This window comes from Lissotriton helveticus, chromosome 3_1, assembly GCF_964261635.1.
Source record: "Lissotriton helveticus chromosome 3_1, aLisHel1.1, whole genome shotgun sequence".
NCBI lineage: Eukaryota > Metazoa > Chordata > Amphibia > Caudata > Salamandridae > Lissotriton > Lissotriton helveticus.
Window position 1 is genome coordinate 782,626,102 of NC_136061.1, and position 13,733 is coordinate 782,639,834.

Here is a 13,733-nt window from a genome sequence, read left to right on the forward strand (position 1 = left end):
TTTCACGACCGGCCGGCCGTGTCAATTACATTCCAAAGCCCGCTCTCCCTGCTCCGCCCCCTGCTCCGGCCGAGACGCATTTCTCCTCCCCCCTCCCCTCTCTTCCCTCCGTCTTGTTTCCTTTAGCTGCCCTGGATGATCTATTCTTACTCAAACTTGCACCGCTTTTACTAAATCTTACCCTTTTAACCCTCACTCACCCTCACTCACCCTCACCCCCTCACCCTCACTCACCCTCACTCACACTCACCCTCACCCTCACTCACACTCACCCTCACCCTCACACAGTGCAATAGTTCTCAGACCATTTCAGTTAGAGCTTTTAGAAATGTTTATGGCTTTTTTTATTTGTAATACTTTAGCATTGGCTACAGGAAACAAAAATGCTAAACATTTACAAAAAAAACCCATAAACAATTCTAAAAGCACTAACTCTAATGGTGCGAGACCTATTGCATTTCCAATGCTTGTTGATATTGGGTTGCCTTTATGTGGTGGTGAAAAGGATACAAAAAGCTGTTTTGTTTTCCTGAAGCTTTGTGATCTCTCTATGTAGTAGAGCAGTGCTCTTTTGACATCTAAGGTGTGCAGAGCTCTTTCTGCGACAGTTTGTGGCTGCGAGAAGAAAACTGGCAGTTCCACAGATTGGTTTAGATGGAACGGTGAAATTACCTTTGGTAGAAATTTAGGGTTTGTACGAAAAACCACCTTATTGTGATGCATTTGCAGAAAAGGTTCTTGGATGGCAAATGCTTGCATTTCACTAATTCTTCTTAAGGAAGTAATGGCTACTAGGAAAGCCACTTTCCATGTGAGAAATTGCAATTCGCATTTGTGTAAGGGTTCAAATGGAGGTCCCATGAGACGTGTGAGCACTATGTTTAAGTTCCACACTGGTGAAGGTGGCATTCTTGGAGGTATTATTCTTTGAGACCCTCCATAAAGCTTTAATGGCTGGCACTCTGAAGAGAGACAGGTGCTGTCTGTTTTGTAAGTAAGCTGCAATGGAAGCTAGGTGCAACCTGATAGATGTGTAGGCTAAATTACACTTTTGAAGATGTAGTAAGTAGCCTATAATGTGTTGAATGGATACATCCAATGGATTCAATTTGTTGGTTTGACAGTATATGGCAAAGCGTTTCCACTTAGCAGCATAACATGCTCTGGTGGTGGGACGCCTTGCATCCTTGATAATATTCATACATTCTTGAGGGAGTTTAAGATAGCCAAACTCTATGACTTCAGGAGCCAGATCGCAAGGTTGAGCTGAGCTGGGTCCGGGTGCCTGATCTCTCCATGGTTCTGGGTTAAAAGATGTGGAGATAGGTTTAGTTTTTGGTGTGGTACCACAGATAGCTGTAGCAGTGTGGTGTACCACGGTTGTCTGGCCCACGTTGGAGCTACTAGTATAAGCGTTAGCGAGTGTTGCTGCATCTTGCGTACTAGTAAAGGAATCATTGGTAGAGGAGGAAAAGCATACGCAAATAGTCCTGACCAGTTCATCCATATCGCATTGCCTTTGGCTAATGGGTGTGGGTATCTGGCGGCGAAGTGTGGGTATTTTGCGTTGTCGTGGGTGGCGAAGAGGTCTATCTGAGGTTGACCCCACATCTGAAAGAACGGATGAAGAACTTGTGGATGAAGTTCCCATTTGTGCATCTACTGGGTCTGCCGACTTAACAGATCTGCCATGGTGTTCTGGACCCCTGGCACGTGTTGGGCTATTAGAAAGATGTTCTGAGGTATAGCCCACCTCCATATCTGCTGAGCTAGTTGAGAGAGCTGCAGAGTGTGTGTCCCTCCTTGTTTGTTTACGTAATACATGGCTGTCATATTGTCTGAGCGGACTAAAACAGTCTTGTTTACCACTTGTCTTTGGAATGCTTTTAGAGCTAGAAACACAGCTAATAGCTCTAGATGGTTGATGTGGAGTAGTTTTTGCATTGGTGTCCACTTTCCCTGCGTGGTGTGATGCAGTAAGTGGGCTCCCCAGCCGGGGAGCGATGCATCTGCTGTGTAATTTGTGGAACTGGCTCTAGGAACAGTCGGCCTTTTGATAGGTTTTTTGTGTTCCACCATTGCAGAGAGAGAGATGAGTCCGACTGTCTACCAACACTAGGTCTGTTAACTGACCCTGAGCCTGGTTCCATTGACGTGCTAGACATTCTTGAAGCGGAAGCATTTGCAGTCTTACGTGAGATACTATGAATATGCAAGATGCCATCATCCCTATGAGTTGCATAAACACTCGAGCTAGAAGCGAGTGTTGTGATTTGAACGTTGTTAGGAGCGTTTGCACACTGGTTATCCTTTCTGGAGAGGGATAAGCTCGTGCTAGTTGAGTATTGATTGTAGCTCCTAGGTACTGTTGTGTGTAAGACGGCAGCAGATGTGACTTGGTGTAATTTACTGTGAAGCCTAAGTTGTGAAGTAACAGTATTGTATTGTGAGCGTGCTGTACACATTGGTTGTATGACTGTGCCTTTATTAGCCAGTCGTCTAAATATGGGAAGACGTGTATGTGCTGTCTTCTCAGGTGTGCTGCCACCACTGCTAGACATTTTGTGAACACTCTTGGCGCTGTGGTTACTCCGAATGGAAGTACCTTGAACTGGTAGTGCTGTCCTTCCAGCACAAATCTTAGATACTTTTTGTGCGCCTGATGAATTGGGATGTGAAAGCAGGCGTCTTTGAGATCTAGTGTGACCAGAAAGTCGTCCTGTAACAGGAGTGTGAGGACTTGCTGAAGTGTGACCATATGGAAGTGATTTGATTGTATGTAAGCGTTGAGAGGTCTGAGGTCTAGAATGGGTCTCAGAGATCCGTCCTTTTTTGGAATCAAAAAGTACAGGGAATATACTCCCTTGTTCCGTTGATGTTTTGGAACTATCTCTATTGCATTTTTCTGCAGTAGAGAAAGTACTTCTTGTTTGAGCAGTGTTAAATGATCTTGTGACATTGGACGCTGTTTGGGGGGGTAGATGTTAGTTCTAGACAGTAACCTGACTGAATTATTTGAAGCACCCACCTGTCTGATGTGATGTCTTGCCAGGCTGACAGGTGCTGCTGTATCCTTCCCCCGATAGGAGTGGAATGGGGTGGGGGAAGGGGAGGGGAGTCATTGGGTAGGGGTGGAGGCAGAGCAGGAGTTGTTATTCTTGCCTCTGCCTTTGTTGTTGTTACCGCGGTAACCTCCCCTTTGATAGCCCTTACCGTAGGTAGACTGAGTGGGGCTTTTATAACCTGTGGATGGTGTGTCTGATGAGTACCGTCTGCTCACACCTCTATATGTGGAGCGACGAATAGAACATCTGGGAGCCTGCGACTGCAGTGCTCCCATAGACTTTGCTGTGTCCGTGTCTTTTTTCATTTTTTCGAGTGAGACATCTACCTCAGGGCCAAATAAGTGTTGCTCATCGAATGGCCTATTGAGTATGGCACTTTGGACTTCTGGTTTAAAGAAGGATATACGCAGCCAAGCATGCCTGCGCAGCAGAACGCTAGTATTGACTGCTCTTGAGGCTGTCTGCTGCATCTAGTGTGCAGCGGATAGATGTGTTAGTAATGATTTTGCCTTCTTGAATTAGCTCACTAGCTCTATCCTTAAATTGATCAGGGAGATGTTGCATTATGTCCTTGAGCTCATCATAGTGTGTTCTATCGTATCTGGCTAGTAAAGCTTGCGTGTTAGCAATGCGCCACATGTTTGCTGCTTGTAAGGCTGTTCTTTTCCCTGACGCATCAAGGAGTTTAGACTCCTTGACAGGTGGGGGAGCTTCCCCTGATGTCTGAGAGTTAGCCCTCTTTCGTGCGTTGGATACAACTAGAGAGTCGAGGGGGAACTGGTCCCTTTATGTATGTTGGGTCAGTTGGTGCAGCCTTGTACTTCTTTTCCACTCTTGGGTTTATGACTCTAGTCCTGACAGGGTCTTTAAAAACCTCAGGGGCATGTTTAACCACCCCTTTGAGTATTGGCAAAATTGTGGAAGACCGTGCAGTGTCAAATGTGTCCAGGAGGAAGTCTTCCTCTACTGTATGGGAGTGCATGTCTACCCCATGGTATTGTGCTGCTCTGATTAGTAACTGGTTGAACCCCATGGTGTCTTCATGTGGTGAAGGCCTAGACGGGTATATATCGTCTTGTGGGACGTCTGGGACGTCCGGTGTATTGTAATCTACCCATGGGTCTGGCGAGTCTGGGGGATCAACTGGCTCTTGAGGATCAGCCCCTGTGTCTGATTCCTCATCGCCATTATCCCCATGTGTGCTAGATGGTACAGGGGAGAGAGGTGGTGAAATATGGGGTGGAGGAGTGGGTGCAGGAGCTGGGTGAGGTACATGCATAGGTGAGGTAGCCATGTCCTTTTTCCTCTTTGGGGCTGGAGCTGGTGCAGGCGCCTCTGGTGGACGTTTCTTTAATAGTGTCAATCGACCAGTCTTTGGGTCTTTAACAAGAGTCTTTTGCTTTGGATCTGGAGCCAACAAGTCTTTTTCAGGAGTATGGCCTGTCGGCGTGGAAGGACGTTTCGGCACCGGTACGGCCTCTTTTGACCTTTTATCCTTTAGGGGGGAAGCCGGTGTCCTTTTTGGATCCGAAGGCTTTTTCGGTTCCGGGTGTTTTTTCGAGTCCGACACTTTTTACGGCTCCAAGTGGTGCTTCAGCTCCGGTGGTTTTTTGGTGCAGGAAGCTTTTGGTTGCTCCGAAGTTGGCTTGGGTGCCGAGGGAACTGGGTGTTTCGGCGCCGATGGCTTCGGTGCGGTAGTAGATGTTTTTTTTGGTGCCAGTAATTGTGTGCCGGCACCGAGCGGGGGTCGACTCGAGCCCGAGTCTCCCGAAGGCCTTATCGACTTCTTGGCCGAGCCCGAAGGTGGGGCCGTGGAAGTATTGTCTTGGTATGTACCCGAGGGCGGGGGTGTGACCGTAGCCTTTTTTGTGGGTGTCGAGGAAGTGTGGGGGTCGACGATCTTACTTACGACCCGCTGCGCTGGAGTCAGGTCCTCAACATCTGAATCTTCTGCCTCTGATTCGCTGTCGACGTCGTGTTCTTCTGGGACGTCGACGCCTTCTTGGAAAATGTCGTCCGGAGCCGAAGATCTTTGAGACATGGTTCGCCTGGCTCTCCGGTCCCGGATTGTCCTTTTGGAGCAGAAAGAGGCACAGGCTGAACAGTCCTTGGCCTCGTGCTCCGGAGAGAGGCAGAGGTTACAGACCTCGTGGAGGTCGGTGTGGGGAAACTTCGACCCACATTGAGGACACCTTTTAAATGGCGTCCTTTCCATTAGCTGGAGTCGAGGCTTAGTTGGGCCCGAAGGCCGTATTCGACGACCGGAATGGACGTCCTTGGAGTCGAAGAGTTATGTCGACTGGAAAACGCCTTGTAGAGTATTTTCTTGATGCAGATGAAGATTGCGCGTCGACGGTTAATCGGTTCCAACACGGAGCGCTGGAACCACGTCCGAGCCCGGTGGCGGAAAAAAAACAATCTGGGGATGGAGCCGATGCCCATGCGCAGTATCACCCAAGGGAGGAGTCACCTATCCCGTGACTTCCAAAGACTCTCTACAAGAAAAACGAACTGCAAACATCCAGGCCCAACACTAGGTGGCCATCTATGCACAGTGTGCAATCTGCAGCTCATATGCCTCGAACACATGCCTCCAGCGCAGACAAATGAACCAGACACCAGGCCTGCCCTTGCCTTTGTCCCACTAGCCAGGTTGGAGCGAGTCCCAGGGGAAAGGGAACTGATCAGAACCAGTTAGGATTAGACAAATGGGGTGACAGCCACACATAATCTGGCAATAGATATAAAGAGGACACCCTCAGAAACTCTTGGACCTGAAAACATTCAGAAGGAATGCCCTGCTGTATGAAGAAGGATGAATGGAAATGCTTGCCTTGAACTCAGGGCCCCAAAAGTGACTCCAAGAGTCAGTTGGCCCACCTCCTGTTTGGACAACAAGCTTCCAGAGGCCTTCTATGCAACTACCCACCTGACCAGCACCAACTGGACCCACCTGACCCAAGGTTCTGGAACCCTTGGCTAGTGACAGATTGCACTCCTCAAATCTGCTAATGGCAAGAACTGGTGAAATTCCAAAGGTTCTGGGCGCTTCATGTTAAAAAACATAACAATCCCCTGTCTCCTTGCGAATGGAGCAGATTCACCAAGGCCGATACGGAACTTGCATCTGACAGCTGACGTGACCTACAGATAACAGACTCTGGACTTCACCGACAGTTGCTCTTCAATGTGACGTGCTTTTTCCAGTGGCAAGCGTTTTCCACCAATGTGAACCTCCGACCAGCACTCCGCTCTTTGCACTAACAACGACCACACTGCTAACACGAAGCTCCAACTGAGGCTCCTAGCATGGAACTGGATTAAGTTAGAAGGTAAACTTCTCACCAGGATGAACCTGGTCCCTGTATCCGACCCACGCTGCATTGCGGTAGGCCAGAACTTTTGACTTTGCCTCGGGCCAGCACGTCCCAATGACCGCAAATCCTGCTTTAAGGAGTTATTTTTACTTAAAAAAATTTTAAATCATAACTCTGGTTTTACTTTTCTCATTTTGGTGGCATTTTATCTATTAACATCTACTTTATTTTTCTAAATGGTGTTGTTTTCACTTTATTACAATTTGAGTGTTGTATAAATCCCTTACACATTGCCTCGAAGGTAAGCCTGACTGCTTTTGAACCAAGCTACCAAAAGGTTCCACACAGGTTTATTTCAGGACTTTTGTGGTTCACACCAAGGATTGTGTACATTATCTGAGTTGGGCTGTCACCAGTCAACTTATAACTCAATTTCGAACAATGCTTTAAACTTCTCTGAAGTATGTTCTACTTGTTCACAAAATGCTTTGATTGCCAACCTAAAGTATGAGTTACAAAATAGAGGCTACATAAAACCCCATCAGAAATTCCTTCACATTCATGAAGCATACCTTTCGCTATTGTGTCAGCAAAGTCTAAAATCACACTTCATTAGGTGTTGTGATAACTCCATGCCTTCAGACAATATTTACTTTTTCCCCATCAGCCTTTTGCTTAGGCACAATTTATAGCCTTTACTAACCACGGAAAAAGTACTGGTTGAATTGCCAGCATTTATAGGACGCAGAACCTTAAGTAAGTTCCTTTTCAGGTTAAATCCTGCGGAATCCAGGTCTGAATGCCAAGTTAAGTATTATGCTTTTGTCTAGCATTTGCAGATTTACAACAAATAAGCAATATGATCGTTGAAAAGATACGAAAATTGTACTTCCTCAATTGAGATGTGGAGGTAGCAGGAACCAAAGTAAGGCCCTCCAGGAGTGGTATGCACAGATAGGTGGTAGAGGGGCAGGGGTTGAGGAGGGGTAAGAGGATTATAATAAAAAAACAATAAAAAAGAAAAATATACCTTACAGCTGTGTCTCTCCATCGTCTCTCCTCGGGAATAGAACAGGAAGCAGGCAGCCAGGATGCCCAACCAGTAACAACGCTGCAATGCAGCATTGTGTTTGGTCTGAGCATCGCGGTTCGGCACTCAGCCAGGGACTGGGGGCCTGGGCATGTACTCCACGCAAGCTGTAATGTAGCATGGAGAACATGCAAAGTGTGCATGACTGTTTGGCCAGTCCGAGAGGGCCGGCCAAACATTCATTGCACACTTAGGAGGGTACTACCACTCCTCCCCTTCCCTGCGAGCAGAGCAGCTCTGCTCCACCCAATCACACAAAGGTGCTGCAGCAGGACAAAATAAAATACCATTACGTTATCATTTCATTTTTCCCTTCTTTCACTGCATCAAAGCAGTGGGGCGACGATCCTCCGCCTTAGCAGAGGAGCCGCCACTGGGGCCCTCCCAAAAATAATTTTAAGAATTGTTGTCCAGATTATGAAGGCTACAGAAGAAAGGAAATGTAATACATTTTAGAATTCTTAATGAGTGAGGTATCTCTATCAGGCACATCTACATCCTCAAACATCAGAAGCTACAGAGCTAGAGTGAAATAAGAACCATGCAAAAAGTAGAATTTTTGGAGGGTATAGGTATGTCCAACTCATAAGGAGCATACTCAGGTGAACTGTCACTCCCTATTGCGTTCTACAACTCATTTATAATTTCAGGCTTAACATACATCTTCTGCTTCTCACAACTCGACAATCTCAAGTTAAAATGATTATATCAATGACAACTGTGATCTGTCCGTTTCTCTTTAGGTGTATATGATTTTGAACTAATTTTCTCTTTACAGCCATTTCTAGTGCTTTGGGTGCACCGTAGAAGATACCCTTCAATAGTGATTAAATCAACAACTGGCAAGGCAGCAATCATGGTTTAAGTGCAGAACTCTCTCTGAAGTTAGAACATTCAGTAAGGTCTTACTAAGTCATCAATGGTGAAATTTACCTGGCATTAGGGAATTGTGTGAGGTTACCATCCCGGGATCAGGACAGTGCTACAAGCATGGTGGAGCAGAAAGAAACACATCCAATGCTTCTTATGGCATTGTTTGAAAGCCATCTGCCTTAAAGGCCATATCTGTTGAGTCCTAGAGCTGTACGAAGAACCATATCTATCAACTATGTTCATACGCTCCCCAAATCCGCACAGAACACAACACACCAAAAAGTTTTCAATACTATCGCCAGATCATACTCTTAGTTTAAAGGGAGCATTTCCTTGTTTTCAGATGAATACCGCATCTAAATTATGGTTCGCTCTGAGATCCACACCTTTCCTATGCTGGTCTTGTCGAGTGACTCTTATGGGAGTCGTGGAAACACACACAAGCAACATCCTTATTTCTCCAGTGAAGGGTCATTTCCCTCTTAGAAGTTAAAATTGTCCAAGATTTTAATTTTATGTTCTTCGCCTGTCGAGCCATGGAACTTGATTTCAAATTCTGGCTTTCAACACAGAAGCCTGAACATCACATGAAAGTGACCACAGCAATTCATTTCTCACTCGATCTTGCATTAGTCATGACTGTCAAATCCTGAACGTTTTCCCTAATTTTGGAAGTAAAACAGCAAAGTAATAAAAATACGTGTGTGACGGATAGCAGCATGTTCTGAAGCCGACATTTCAAGCGGTGAAAGGGGAACAAACGTATCCATTATTAATCAGTTGTTTGAGTTTTGCTAAGTCGAGGAAGATGCACAGAAAACAAAACATCCATTGCTACAGCAAGCCAGAAGATACAGCTACATTAAACGACAGCAGCAGTTCTTCAGCCAATGAATGCTCAAAAAACTTTACTGTATCTGCTGATTTGAAAGTGCTATGTGTCTTAAGATCTACTTACCAGGAAGGCTCCATTTCCTGGGCAGAGCTAAGGAAATTAAGACCTCTTCAAACAAAGGGGGGTACTCTTAAAAGTTATTAACCGTACAAGGTTTAATTCACACGTTTTTTTAAGTCTATGTTGATAGCACAGCTGTTATCAGACCCCTTTCTTATCATATACACATGGTGGGCGAGAGATCTGCCATCATCAGCCATTGCCTTCTTTTTTTTTTTTTTTTACCAGCGTTTGTGAACCATAGACTTGAAAGTCTTTGTCAATAGTTTCTTGGTTCAACCATGAGCATTATCACTCTTTTACTAGATTCTACTAGCTGCAAGGCTGTATCTTTCCACCTCACAAGTAGTGCTGGCAATGAACAGTAAGAGGGAGGGTTCCTGTACAACTATAGGCTTCTCTGCCTGCTTCCGATGTAACTTACTTATCGTTACACTTAACCCTACCCCTTTTCCCTAGGCGCTCATTCCGTTACAACTTACTTTTCATTCCTCTTTACCTCACCCCTTTTTCCAAGGAGCTCAATCTTCCCACTCTACCCCAGCCTCAACCCGCTTTCAATCCTTCCTCCTGCCCCTCTGACTTATCACGGTGTTCTTAGAGTCCCCCAGCCAACACTCCCAATTTGCTGCCCTCAATTGTTCCTCCAGTCCCCTTTAACCTGTGTGCTGCTCGGTCCCACACTTGCTGTCCCCTCCCAGCAACTTCGCATTACTGCAACTAGGGGGAATTGTTTTCCTTTCCTAGCAACTTAAGGAGGAAAGAACTTACTTTCAACTCTTTCATCTTTTTAGGTCCGGCTTCCTGGCGCGGATACTCATACCACTGTGGAACCCCTCCTGGCTTTCCCTGTGAAGTGTCCACTCCTGGGCACCCCCAGGGTGAAGCCAGGCATCCTTAGCGCTGTTGGGGCCGGTGTGGAGGCTAAGCAAGCTATTGCCCAGAGTTGCAGCGTGGGGCCCATTGATTAGAATAGGCACCGAGGCGAGAATTAACAGGTCTGAGGAAATTGAGCCCGAGACCCCGCCGAGGCGGGAATCGAACCCTGGTCAGAACTCTGCATCAGGGTCTGCCGCTCTAACCATTGAGCCACACTCCTCCACTGAATGCTGAGATGTCAGAAATATTAACAGGTTCGGAGTCTACTAAAATAGCAAAGGGCTATCGGTTCTATCACAATATCTTAACAGAAGAAAATAAAAGAAATCTATTTGGGATCGAGGTGGATCACTTAGTTTTATAATAGTGATATCTGAGGTGCATTTCGAGGATTTAGGAAGGCAGCCTGCGATCCTGTTAATCGGCCCCATCACATGCTTGACCCTGACCACCCTCCCAGAGAGATACACCCAAAGCAGAGCGGCAGAACGAGGGTGGGGGCGGCAGTGGCGCAGCAATAGCCATACAGGATAAGCCCCTGTAGGTTAGGCGAGAGGTGGGTGACAGCCACTCTGAGGTTTTTTGCTGTCAAGAATCAAAGTTCCACAGTCCACAATGGGAGTTTGCTTCTTGAAAACAAGATAATATTTCCAAACACGCAGGGAGCTTTCTAGATGCACACTGTGCTCGTGGCTTAGCACTCACCGGAAGCAACGTCACATGAGAGTCACAAGCAGGGGTAATGGGTGAAGGTCGCTTGTATTAAATAGGGCGGGCCAACTGTCACTTTGATTTGGTGGACCTATGGTGATTGGTGAACGTTCCTTCTGGTCATAGGTTTACACCAGCGGAGACAGAGGTGCCTCGTCAGTGTGAACCCTAGCACTTCCAGCTCTAACCAGAGTTGGGGAACTGGAAGTTGGACATTCTCTTAAATGCCAATTCCAATCACAGCTTTCAAAAACTCAACCGACATGGGGCAATTGAAAGCACATTACCTCATCTCCCTGTTGAATCATCTAGGCTAAATGGCAGCTCTCACAGATAGTTCAACTTAGAGCATTATCATGATATAACAAGCATTCGCAATGCAAAAGGTCTCACATTTGCAAGAGTTTAAGCTATTGGCATTGTAAATGACAATGCCTTTTATTTATCTGTTTTAAAAACAACACGTAAATAAAAGGCATTGTCATTTATAATGCCAATAGCACAATCTCTCCCAAATGCGAGACCTATTGCATTGCAAATGCTTGTTGTTTCTGTCAAAAGAAGATCGGGTGGCAAGGAGGCCTTCATGTCTAGGTTAAAGAAACTAAAGAAGGACTATAAAAAGGGACCCTAGTCATTCCTTTATTTGACAAACTGAAAACTTGATTGTAAAAAAGGCAAGGGAGCCTTCAACAGACTGATTTTTATTTCTGTGCTCATCTTTGATGAGCATACGCTGCATGCATTAGCACATTAAACCCAGACCTACTGGTTTTGCCAATATTTGTTTACCGTTGGAAATCCCGCACATTTCCCTTCATTCTACTTTTTTGTATGTAATTATTTTTATTTAGTGGTTTACACATTCTACAATTACATTATTGATCTGAAATGAATTTGAACTGTATTAATTTTAGGTACTTCCCCCTCTTCCCATGGAAAACCCTTGTGTTCAGTAAGGCAGATGCATTTGGTGACAGAGGGAGACCTTATCAGGTTAATCTAATTCTGACTTCGGTTCTAGATATGATGCAGAGTTTCAGAATCAGCCTGAGTCTAATGTTAGAGTAACTGAAAAACTGATAACATCATACAATTGTTTTTTCAGGCACCTGTGTGCTCTTTGACAAAGTCAAACTGCTGTTCTATGATGATAAAGCTGATAGATAACATCATTAAGAAAGCAGTGAAAAACCAGGAATGTAATGTCAATTGCAGAAACTGTAATTTAACATTTTACACATCTGAGAAAAACACAAATGAGCATACAGTAATTTTAAGATGTAAATCTCCAGGAAATGCTGCATCGTCAACCAATATTAAGAACGCATCCAGTCAGAAAAGCACTTTTATGCAAAACACACAGTCCGGACATTCCACATCAGAGAACCACCAAATATAATTATCATACATTTTATTACAACCGCAAATACATCTTGACCCTTACCTCTATCTCTCCTCCAGGCCCGGCTCTAGGAATTTTTATTTGGGTGGGCCGAGAGGGCATTTCGGTGGGCCACTGCGGGCTCGATTTGTCGCATATGTGTCTGGGCAGGCCTGCTTCAGGGCCCTCCTTTATCTCTTCTTAGTCTTACAAGGCCCAGTAAAACGCACTCTTTTCCAAATCTCTTTCTACATGTTATCACTCTCAAAAAGTGTTTTTTCCATGGAATGTTCCTTTGATGGGAAGAGGAGGTTTCTGAGGTGGAAGTATCAGGCAAGTGACACTTCACAGGCTTCCTCTGTGGAAGAATCCCTCTTCATTACTACCTCCACCTGACCCCGGACTCTGCAACGCACTCCCTTACAGGCTTGATTATCCACTACTCCTCTCCAGTGCACCTTATCTCACAGCTGACCTTGGGTCCCAGCCCCATATCAGGCGCCATCGGGCTCCACTTTCATTTTTCCCCTTAAAAACATTAGTAAAATCACCTTTAAACTTAAAACATTGAATATAGCAGTAAATATAATTAGCACACACTTTGAAAGTATGTTCCACAGTAGCCCTTATGACCCGACTGCTAATTAAATAAACAAAACCAGGAAGGCCATGACAGGGCCGGCTTTAGCACTGATGTGAAAGTCTTTTTTGGCACCACACCAAAAACCTCTTTCTCCGCAAATACCTTAACTACCACCTTCTAACGGTGCCCCTCATCCCTCCATGGCACCCCCCCCTATTGACCTCCTCAGATTCCCTCACTGCCACACGCCACAAGTGCCCCTCATCTCCTCATAGCCCCTCCCCCTTATGACCTCCTCCTCGGATTCCCTCAATGCCACCCTCCACCAGTGCCCCTCATCTCTCCGTAGCACCCCCCCAAGCCTTGACCTCCTCCTCGGACTCACTCACTGCCACCCTGCACTAGTGCCCCTCATCTCTCTGTAGTTTTTACATTTATGTAGTTGTTCCCCTCCACCCCATGACCTCTTCTTCATATTCCCTCACTGTCACCCTCCCCCAGCACCCCTCATCTCTCCGCAGTTCCCCCCACCCCGTGACCTCTCCCTCAGACACCCTCAGTGCCACCCTCCACCAGCGCCCCTCATCTCCCTGTAGCCCTCCATTGACCTCCTCCTCGGATTTCCTCACTGCCACCCTCCACCAGAATAATGAAAGGCTGAGGAAATTCTAACTATATCACAACACAAAAAAAGCGAAGCTCTAACTATACCATTCATGTTTGTATGTAGCTCTTTGGTGACAGTTCATTGGTCACCGTCCTATGTTAGGAATGTCCCTTCTGAACTGCAAGTAACACAAGGATCTCTGTGACAAAGGCAGTAACCCACTGAGCTATCCACATAAAACACAGTTCATCTGCATTTAAAAACTACTA